Below are 11,934 nucleotides of genomic sequence, written 5' to 3'. Positions count from 1 at the left end.
TGACTCTACCATCTCCATCAGTCTGTTACTGCTGGTCCTGACTACTATCTCCATCAGTCTGTTACTGCTGGTCCTGACAGACCACAACACAAACACTTCTAAAGCTGTGAACACACACAGGACACAGAAGACACACACACACACATCTAAAGCTATGAAGACACACGGGACACTAGCAACAATAAGAGACACATGTAGAAGAGAGGCTGGGCTGTCTCGTCTCAAATCCTAAACCACATATCTATAGCGCCATCCAGTGGAGGAAATAGGAACCACACTACATGTAAGAGATGCTTCACATTTATTAGACTTCAGAACATTATCAACTTAGAATATTAGGCAAAGCATTTACAAAGAGCTGGAAACCCAGCAAACCTTGATTGTATTAATGAATTAGCTTCAACGAGGACAATAGTTCAAGCTGGGTGTTTCATTGCCAGACAATCCTTTACCGTTCATTTGAGGGTTTCTGTTTCATGACTGAAACTTCCACTCAGGTTTTAATATGGTACAAGCGGAACCTCAGCCTTTTGGATGTTGGATCGCTCACCATAGCAAACAACAGACATCCTGCATAACTACATAGGGGACAGACACACTCCAACAGTTTCACACACACAGACTGTTACACACACATAGGTACACACACATACACATTTCACTGATCTGAATTTTCAGTCATTATGACTACTTCCTGTCTACAGAAATGCTTTAGTCCAGAATAACTGAGAGGAATTATAGAATTTACATGAACTAATGTTAGCTAAAATGTTTATCTAAATTACATTAGTTTAATTGTGTTTTGTAACTGATATAATGCATATGTCTCTGTACCTGAACAGTCTGTTGACTGAGGACCCTCTGTTAGGGATGTTATTGAAGAACACCTCTACTTCATTGTCGTTGTTGAAGTCTGCAGCGATGAACGTACCCACCGGAGATGCCATGGAGAGCTTCTGAGACACTACTTATTGGGGGAGGGAAACAATATGTTTACACACACACTCTTATCCAGAGTGACTTACAGGAACACATTTCCACCTAGTCAGCTAAGGGATTCAAACCAGTAACCTTTCGCTTACTGGTCCGACACTCTTAACCGCTAGGCTACCTGTCGTCCATGTAATCACATGTACACAACAGGAACACCAGGAACACCAATGTAACATTATGGGAAAACACGCTATGTACAGTAAAACCAGTTAGCTACACTAACACCAGGTAGCTAACACCACGTTACACTACGAGACATCATGTGGTGTAGGCAATGGTTCATGTCGATAACAGATATTACAACCACCCTGGCGAAAACCAAATAGTGTTTCAAACAGTCCTGTCTGGAAGCACTCTGAATGTGTATTCTTAATTAAAAGGGTAATTAATACATGTGCAATTGTGGTGAAAGGTATTGAAATATGACCGCTGACGTTAGTATAAGTTAGTATCTGTAAGCAAAGTGAGTCATGTGTAATTGGTCTGCTGAGGAAGCTGTTGTAATGTGTTGTTGTAACAAAAACCTGCACCTCCTGTATTTCTCCAGGACCAGGCATGGTGTCCACTGCTGTAGTAACTGGGACGATCAAACTGTTGCACTGTTGTACTACATTGATGAGTTCTTTAGCTGAGTCAGGTGTTTTAGTGCTGGGCTAGAAGACAATCCTGCCAACACAGTAGCTCTCCAGGTTATGCTGTGGTACAGTAACTGGGAGTCTCTTTTTTGGAGGCTACAGTACAGCTCAAACTACAGTACCGTTCTCCTCGCTTCAGTGAGGCGCTGATAAGCTGAGGAAGCGTTATGTTCTTCCCCTTCTCTTCTGTTATCTCTCTTTCTGTCTCTCTCTACCTCCTGACTCACTCCTCCCTCCTCTTTCCGATTTTGTTGCGTTACAACCTGTAACTTGGATAACAGTCCGCTTCAGCTCGGTCAAAACCTGCCAGTCTGCACAGCGTGGTATAAACCCAGAGCATATCGGACTGCTTTTTTTCTACCTCATCACCTGATTCCTGCCGCAAGCCCTGGTCCATTACACCAGATCATCGCAGCTAGCTAGCTGCATTCGAGTGACTACTGCTGGCTAATGCCTCTGTCCCAAAACAAGCGCCAGTTAGCCTTGAGCTAGCCTCAAGCTCGGCCCATCTCCCGGCTACCTAAAGAGGTCTACCAGCTAATTCTTGGGCTACCAATTGGCCTGGACCCTTTATTGCTGACATGGAGCCACGCCGATCCACCCCGACTGGCCTGCCGACATAATCGTCCGAGGTGGTTTCGACAGGCTCTTCCGTTGCGACGTCGCCAAAGGCCCATCTACTAGCCCCGGCCAGCTAGCTGTCTGAATAGCCGTGTCTCCAGCTCGCCTAGCGTAGTAGCGACGACTGAACAGCTCCCTGACTCACCAATTGCTGCTCATTGGACCCTATGATCACTTGGCTACAAATGCCTCTCTCTAATGGCAATATGTCTTGCTGTTTTGGTTAGCTATTATTGTCTTATTTCACTGTGGAGCCCACAGCCTTGCCCAACAAGCCTTAGATAACCCTTTTGTCCCACCCCCCACACATGCGGTGACCTCACCTGGCTTAACTGGTGCCTCTAGAGACTAAACCTCTCTCACTCAATGTCTAGGTTTACCTCCACTGTACTCACATCCTACCATACCCTTGTCTGTACATTATGCCTTGAATCTATTCTTCCATGCCCAGAAATCTTCTCCTTTTACTCTCTGTTCAAAACACACTAGACGACCAGTTCTTATAGCCTTTAGCCGTATCCTTATCCTACTCCTCCTCTGTTCCTCTGGTGATGTAGAGGTTAACCCAGGCCCTGCAGCCCCCATTACCACTCCCACTCCCCAGGCGCTCTCATTTGTTGACTTCTGTAACCGTAAAAGTCTTGATTTCATGCATGTTAACATCAGAAGCCTCCTCCCTAAGCTTGTTTATTCACTGCTTCAGCACAGTCTGCCAACCCTGATGTCCTAGTCGTGTCTGAATCCTGGCTTCGGAAGGCCACCAAAAATTCTGAAATGTACATCCCCAACTACAACATTTTCTGACAAGATAGAACTGCCAAAGGGGACAGAGTTGCAATCTACTGCAGAGAGAGCCTGGAGAGTTCTGTCATAATATCCAGGTCTGTGTCCAAACAATTAACGCTTCTACTTTTAAAAATCCACCTTTCCTGAAACAAGTCTCTCATCGTTGCTGCTTGTTATAGACTCCCCTCAGCCCCCAGCTGTGCCCTGGACACCATATGTGAATTGATTTGGCCCCATCTATCTTCAGAGTTCATACTGTTCAGAGTTCATACTGTTCAGAGTTCATACTGTTCAGAGTTCATACTGTTAGATGGCCTGAACTGGGATCCGTAACCATGGGCACCCTCTTAGATATCATCCTGACCAACTTGCCCTCTAAATACACCTCTGCCGGGTTTAATCAATATGGCAGTAGATACTCTTGCATTTGTGCGGCAGGGTAGCCTAGTGGTTAGAGCGTTGGACTAGTAACCGAAAGGTTGCAAATTCATATCCCTGAGCTGACAAGGTACAAATCTGTAGTTCTGCCCCTGAACAGGCAGTTAACCCACTGTTCATAGGCTGTCATTGAAAATAAGAATTTGTTCTTAACTGACTTGCCTAGTTAAATAAAGGTCAAATTAAAATTAAAAATACCAGATATCTAGGTGGATCTATTTACGTATTATTACTAACTTGCCCTTTATAGCTATAAGAAGTAGGGTATTTGGTTGATACTCGTCTGAGTAGAGGTCCTGCTCATTCCAGTGAGTCTTACACCACCAATCATACAGCAGTTAGCAGGTGCGTTTATCTACAGTGACTTACATAGTATATGGGTGGCCCCAGCGAGAATCGAACTTCATTCCTGGCATTGCAAGCGCCATGCTCTATCGACAGAGCCACACAGGAATAGGTAGATCTCTTCACCACACTCAATATTCACCCCAGCTCAGTCCCCCAAGTCTGTCGCTCCATCTCTGTCTCTTCAGCTAGGTAATCAGCTCAGCTGTGTTCTAACTTCAAACCAGGTAATTCCTACCTGCTGGGAAATGTTTTACAGATACTTTTAACTACATGAAGTATTGCCATGCTAGCAAAACTGAGCAAAGCTGTTTGTAATAATGTCCTCTGGTTGTGTGGGGATACCTAACCTAAGTCTAACACATCTAATGCATGTCTTATATAAAACAGATACAAATATTTAGCAGGGTCTGTAAGGGTACAAAATACTACTATAAGCGTTTCATTTAGCACCTTTATAAAGTCAGAGTTTGTAAATTCAGAGTTTTGTTCTTAAATTCTGTGTTTCGCTCTGAGAGCACTCAGAGCGCACACTGGACGCTCTGGCCAAGAGATGAGCAGAGAGGGAGAGAGAATAGGAAAGGGGAGGAGAGGAGAGGAGAGGAGAGGAGAGGAGAGGAGAGGAGAGGAGAGGAGAGGAGAGGAGAGGAGAGGAGAGGAGAGGAGAGGAGAGGGAGAGGAGAGGAGAGGAGAGGAGAGGAGAGGAGAGGAGAGGAGAGGAGAGGAGAGGAGAGGGAAAGGTGACTAGGGTTGCAAAGTTGCCGGAATTTTCTGTAATTTTTGTAATTAACAGAAAATCTATGGCAATCTATTGTAACTTTGGTCATTTCTACTTTAATAACTTGTTTTAAATGTATTCATATACTGTATAGTATTCATTTTTTCTTATATATGTATCCATATTGTCCATGAGTTTCTAGTCGATAAACCATATGTTCCAAGAGAAAATAGCCTAATTAATGAAGAAAAGTATCTAATCAACAATGGCATTATTTTCAATTAACTCTGCAACCTGTCCAACTACTAACTTTCTTCACAGCTACCACCAGTTTGACGCCAAAACATTGACAACAAATACATATTGAAAATGCTAAAAACCTCACATTTAACACCAATGGTATTCACTAAGTTGATGGTTTATATATATGATCATGTTTTACAGCTTTGTCATTCTATTTTTTATTTTAAAATCATCTTATTGAATTATTTCATGTATTTTACATGTGATAAGGACGGAGAGAGGGCCAGACATAATTACAGACACCTGTGATAATCTGAAGTACCCCAAAGGGCCACTATATAGATTATATAAAATCCTTTAAAGATACCACAATTCTGGTAGTTTACTGATAAACTTAGGAAGTTTCCAGTAGAATAACCTCCCTTGGCAACCCCTAGAGGTGACCAATAGTTAATATGAGCCTGTTGCTTTCAGCTACAGGGATGTTTTTTTATAAGTGGGAGTTAAGAATTTACAATGAGGATTAGTAGAAAGGACAAAAACCCTCAGAACAATTAAAAATGATTTGATAAGGATCAGTTATTATAAAACTGAGCACGCAGCCCTATGGGGCCCTCGTGTTGACGACCAGTGTGGCGGAGGTGTTGTTACCTACCTCAGAAGGTCCAGGATCCAGTTGCACAGGAAGAAGATCAGACCTAGGGCCTAAACTTATTGATGAGCTTGGAGGGCAATATAAAATCAAATCAAATTGTATTTGTCACATACGCCGAATACAACAGGTGAAATCCTTACTTACAAGCCCAACAATGCAGTTTTAAGAAAATACCACAAAAAAACAAGAGATAAGAATAACAAATAATTAAAGAGCAGCAGTAAATAACAATAGCGGGGCTATATACAGGGGGTACCGATACAGAGTCAATGTGGTGGCTTTATACAGGGGGTACCATAACAGAGTCATTGTGCTGGGACACCGGTGTCGAGGTAATTGAGGTAATACGTACATGTTGGTAGAGTTAATTGACTCTGCATAGAAAATAACAGAGAGTAGCAACAGCGTAGAAGAGGATTAGCTTTTCAGGAGTCTTATGGCTTGGGGGTAGAAGCTTTTTAGAAGCCTCTTGGACCTAGACTTGGTGCTCCGGTACCGCTTGCCGTGCGGTAGCAGAGAGAACAGTCTATGACTAGGGTGGCTGGAGTCTTTGACAATTTTTAGGGCCTTCCTCTGACACCGCCTGGTATAAAGTTCCTGGATGGCAGTAAGCTTGAACCCGGTGATGTACTGGGCCGTATGCACTACCCTCTGTAGTGCCTTGCGGTCGGAGGCCAAGCAGTTGCCATACCAGGCAGTGATGCAATCCGTAAAAAAGCTCTCGATGGTGCAGCTGAAAACCTTTTGAGGATACGAGGACCCATGCCAAATCTTTTCAGTCTCCTGAGGGGGAATAGGTTTTGTCGTGCCCTCTTCACGACTGTCTTGGTGTGCTTGGACAATGCTAGTTTGTTGGTGATGTGGACGCCAAGGAACTTGAAACTCTGCTCGGTTCTCCTTTCGTTGTGTCCACAATCATCTCTTTTGTCTTGATCACAGGGAGAGGTTGTCCTTGCACCACACGTTCAGGTCTCTGACCTCCTCCCTATACGCTGTCTTATCGTTGTCGGTGATCAGGCTGTTGTTTCATCAGCAAACTAAATGAGGGTGTTAGAGTCGTGCCTGGCCGTGCAGTCATGAGTAAACAGGGAGTAAACAAGGAGTACAGGAGGGGACTGAGCATGTTGTGTTGTTACCTACCCTTACCACCTGGGGGGCAGCCCGTCAGGGATCCAGTTGCAGAGAGTCCAGGATCCAGTTGCAGAGAGGAGGTGTTTAGTCCCAGGGTTCTTAGCTTAGTGATGAGCTTTGAGGGCACTATGGAGTTGAAAGCTGAGCTGTAGTCAATGAACAGCATTCTCACATACTGTAGGTGTTCCTTTTGTGAAAGGGCAGTGTGGAGTGCAATAGAGATTGCATCATCTGTGGATCTGTTGGTGCGGTATGCAAATTTAGTGGGTCCAGGTTTTCTGGGATAATGGTGTTGATGTGAGCCATGACCTGCCTATCAAAGCAGTTCATGGCTACAGACGTGAGTGCCACGGGTCGGTAGTAATTTAGGCAGGTTCTTGGGCACATGCTCTCATGCACGCTTCAGTGTTACTTGCCTCGAAGCAAGCATAGAAGTTATTTAGCTCGTCTGGTAGGCTTGTGTCACTGGGCAGCTTTTGAATGTGCTACACTTTGTAGTCTGTAATCGTTTGCAAGCCCTGCCACATCGGAGAAGAGTCGGAGTACGATTCGATTTTAGTACTGTATTGATGCTTTGCCTGTTTGATGGTTCGTCGGAGGGCATAGCGTGATTTCTTATAACCTTCCAGATTAGAGTACCACACTTTTATAGCGGGGGCTCTAACCTTTAGCTCAGTGCGAATGTTTCCTGTAATCCATGGTTTCTGGTTGGGGTATGTACGTACAGTCACTGCTGGGACGACGTGCTCGATGCACTTACCCAAGCCATAAGATTCCTGAACAGGTAACCAAATGGCTACCCAGACTATTTGCTTTGGGTGCCCCCCAATCACTCTTTTACGCTGCTGCTACTCTCTGTTAATCATATATGCATAGTCACTTTAACTATATCTTGCTCCCAGACAGACCTAAATAACTTTTTTGCTGGCTTTGAGGACAATACAGTGCCACTGACACGGTCCGCTAACAAAACCTGCAGACTTTCCTTCACTGCAGCCGACGTGAGTAAAACATTTAAACGTGTTAATCCTCGCAAGGCTGCAGGCCCAGGCTGCAGGCCCCAGCCGCGCCCTCAGAGCATGCGCAGACCAGTTGGCTGGTTTACGAAGAAGGTGTTTAGGTTATCCGGGAGTGAGGCATCGGTGTCCACTACGTGGCTAGTTTTCCCTGTATAATCACTGATTGTCTGGAGTCCCTGCCACACACGACTGGTGTCTGAGCCGTTGAAATGCGACTCCACTTTGTCCCTGTGCTCCCTTTTGCCTCTTTGATTGCCTTATGGAGGGCATAGCTGGTCTGTTTGTTCACGTCCATGTCACCTTGCCATGGTTAATTGCGGTGGTTTGGGCTTTCAGTTTAGCGTGAATGCTGCCATCTATCCACAGTTTTTGGTTTGGATAAGGTATAATAGTCACAGTGGGATCAACATCTTCTACGCAATTCCTGATGAACCCAGTCACTGAGTCAGTGTATACGTCGATACTATTCTCAGAGGCGACCCAGAACGTTTCCCATTCAGCGTGATCAAAACAATCTTGAAGCATAGATTCTGATTGATCAGACCAACGTTGAACAGTCCTTACCATGGGTGCTTCCTGTTTAAGTTTCTGCCTATAGGTGGGGAGGAAATCTTTCATATACAATGGACCAGTAGACATTCTTTCAGAATGTTCTAGGTTCTATGGTCATCTTATTTGCCGAAATACTGATTACCATAGGACCTAGGCCATTTCTGGTTAACATAGGACCTAGGCCATTTTCTGATTAACATAGGACCGAGGCCATTTTCTGATTAACATAGGACCGAGGCCATTTTCTGGTTACCATAGGACCTAGGCCATTTTCTGGTTAACATAGGACCGATGCCATTTTCTGGTTAACATAGGACCGAGGCCATTTTCTGATTAACATAGGACCGAGGCCATTTTCTGATTAACATAGGACCTAGGCCATTTTCTGATTAACATAGGACCTAGGCCATTTTCTGATTAACATAGGACCGAGGCCATTTTCTGATTAACATAGGCCCTAGGCCATTTTCTGATTAACATAGGACCTAGGCCATTTTCTGATTAACATAGGACAGAGGCCATTTTCTGATTAACATAGGACCGAGGCCATTTTCTGATTAACATAGGACAGAGGCCATTTTCTGATTAACATAGGACCTAGGCCATTTTCTGATTAACATAGGACCGAGGCCATTTTCTGATTAACATAGGCCCTAGGCCATTTTCTGATTAACATAGGACCTAGGCCATTTTCTGATTAACATAGGACAGAGGCCATTTTCTGATTAACATAGGACCTAGGCCATTTCTGATTAACATAGGACAGAGGCCATTTTCTGATTAACGTAGGACCGAGGCCATTTTCTGATTAACATAGGCCCTAGGCCATTTTCTGATTAACATAGGACCTAGGCCATTTCTGATTAACATAGGACAGAGGCCATTTTCTGATTAACATAGGACCTAGGCCATTTCTGATTAACATAAGACCGAGGCCATTTTCTGATTAACATAGGACCCAGGCCATTTTCTTATTAACATAGGACCGAGGCCATTTTCTGATTAACATAGGACCGAGGCCATTTTCTGATTAACATAAGACCGAGGCCATTTTCTGATTAACATAGGACCGAGGCCATTTTCTGATTAACATAGGACCGAGGCCATTTTCTGATTAACATAGGACCGAGGCCATTTTCTGATTAACATAAGACCGAGGCCATTTTCTGATTAACATAGGACCTAGGCCATTTCTGATTAACATAGGACCTAGGCCATTTCTGATTAACATAGGACAGAGGCCATTTTCTGATTAACATAGGACCGAGGCCATTTTCTGATTAACATAGGACCTAGGCCATTTCTGATTAACATAGGACAGAGGCCATTTTCTGATTAACATAGGACCGAGGCCATTTTCTGATTAACATAGGACCGAGGCCATTTTCTGATTAACATAGGACCGAGGCCATTTTCTGATTAACATAGGACCGAGGCCGTCCTTCTGTAGCTCAGTTGGTAGAGCATGGCGCTTGTAACGCCAGGGTAGTGGGTTCGATCCCCGGGACCACCCATACGTAGAATGTATGCACACATGACTGTAAGTCGCTTTGGATAAAAGCGTCTTCTAAATGGCATATATTATTATATTATTTTCTGATTAACATAGGACCGAGGCCATTTTCTGATTAACATAGGACCAAGGCCATTTTCTGATTAACATAAGACCGAGGCCATTTTCTGATTAACATAGGACCGAGGCCATTTTCTGATTAACATAGGACCGAGGCCATTTTCTGATTAACATAGGACCGAGGCCATTCTGGATCAGAATACCATTGGACCATGAATGACGGTTCTATCCACACACGCTATATGTCAGTAAAAGGGTGAATGACGATTATATACCTGGATCTATGTAGGTGACATAGAACTACAGCATCAGTCGACTTCTATGTAGGGTAAATGACAGTTCTATCCATTCCAGCTCTATGTCAATGAAAGGGTGAATGTCTATAGATGTCAGTGACAGGGTGTGGGTGCAGTATACAGGGACAGGTCTGTGATTGAGAGGGAACACACAGTCACCATTGTAACCAGCCCTGAGGTCTCATAACACGTGTTGCTTCCAGGAAGCAGCCTAGTTCAGTCAGGAATAAACAAGAACAGAGTGGCTGGAGGGGTGTTTATCAACTCACTTCGCACTCTCTTGGCTGACGGGTGTTTATCAATTCACCTCCGTTGCTTTCATCTTTGAAATGTGTTTCCCGTCCATCCTGTTTGCTAAGCAGCTGTTTTAACTCTGCATTGGGTTTGGTTTCTCTGAGAATGACCACATCACAGGTCAAAATGTTTTCTAACTGGGCGGACATCTGTGTGTGTGTGTGTGTGTGTGTGTGTGTGTGTGTGTGTGTGTGTGTGTGTGTGTGTGTGTGTGTGTGTGTGTGTGTGTGTGTGTGTGTGTGTGTGTGTGTGTGCGTGTGCGTGTGCATGTGCGTGCCCAGTCAGGGCAGGGTGTGTCAGGTGTTTGGTTATCAAATCAAACTTTAATTTTGAAGAAAAGAAATGTAGAACATATGGGTTCTGTCAAAACTCGCCTGAATGCCCCACCCCTCCCATCATGGTTTAATATTCAACCGTTCATTCCTGGAAGTCAGTGTGTACTTTAGTTACATAAATAGTTGAGTTTCTAACTTCCCCATGGGAGAGATCTGTGCTGAGGATTTGCATATGAACAGTTCACAGAAAAGCGAATAACATTAAAACTGCTTTATTTGGAAAACCTGCACTTTTCAGGGGACACTTCATGAAATGGAAACCACAGTATTTTACCATTACTCATAGACTCAGAAATATATAAACGGTCCACTTTATAATTGTGTTACAGAGCGTGTAGGACAGGGATAGGCAGGTTCGGTCATGAAGGGCTGTAGTGTTTGGGGGTTCTTTGTTTCAGTCCAGATCTGACGTACCTTATTCCACTAATGGTGGCCTTAATTGGCTAGTTGAATCAGGTGTTTTTAGAGCTGGGCTGGGTAGACATAAAGTCAAAGAGAATTAAGATGAAGAGAATCAAGAAGATCAGAAATAAACAGGCAGGGTAGACAACTTTGCATCTGTTTTTTTATTGGTTCACAGTAATGAATGTAGTGATATTTGGTCAGCTATGCGGTCAAGGCAGCTAGTACTGAACCACAGCTATCCCAGCTATTCCCGGGCAGACGTCACCAAGTCCAATTCCGCTTTTCCATACAAACACACCAATTAGGCATAACAACATTAGCAAGGTTTCCATCCAATTTGATTCTAAAATCTGCATAAAATAACATGCTCACATGAGAGGTGTTTCCATCAAATGGACTTATTGCTGATCAAAGGCTGTGTGTGATGACGTAGTGTAAATACAATTCACTTTTGCGGTTAAATTGCCATGTACAGAATGAAAATCACAAGTTAAATGGGTTTCAATCGCATTTTCAACTCTACTGATGGTTTTGTCAGACTAACTGTTGCTTTATATTGCCCACTCTGGTACTGGCAAGTGTGTGTTATCTAACAGCTCACAGACACAATGCAGGTAGGTTACCTACATTATTAGATTATTGTGGATAAGAGCAATATTATTTTTTATTTTCAAGCGGCAGCCAAGCATCAGTTCATGTCACCAGAATAAAAAGAGCCTGGCTATTGATTAGAAAGGAGCATCAAGCTCATCAGCTTGCACTTTCACCACCCTGTGAAGTTCATTGTTATTTATTTCATCAGTAGCCTAATAAACTACATGGTTTCCTGAGTCGTAGTGGGAGGACCACACAACATATCATCGCATGACTCCAAGTTAACTTCCATATGATGGTT

The sequence above is a fragment of the Oncorhynchus keta genome, chromosome 36 (genome assembly GCF_023373465.1).
Source record: "Oncorhynchus keta strain PuntledgeMale-10-30-2019 chromosome 36, Oket_V2, whole genome shotgun sequence".
NCBI classification, from domain to species: Eukaryota; Metazoa; Chordata; class Actinopteri; order Salmoniformes; family Salmonidae; genus Oncorhynchus; species Oncorhynchus keta.
This window is presented reverse-complemented; position numbering follows the sequence as displayed.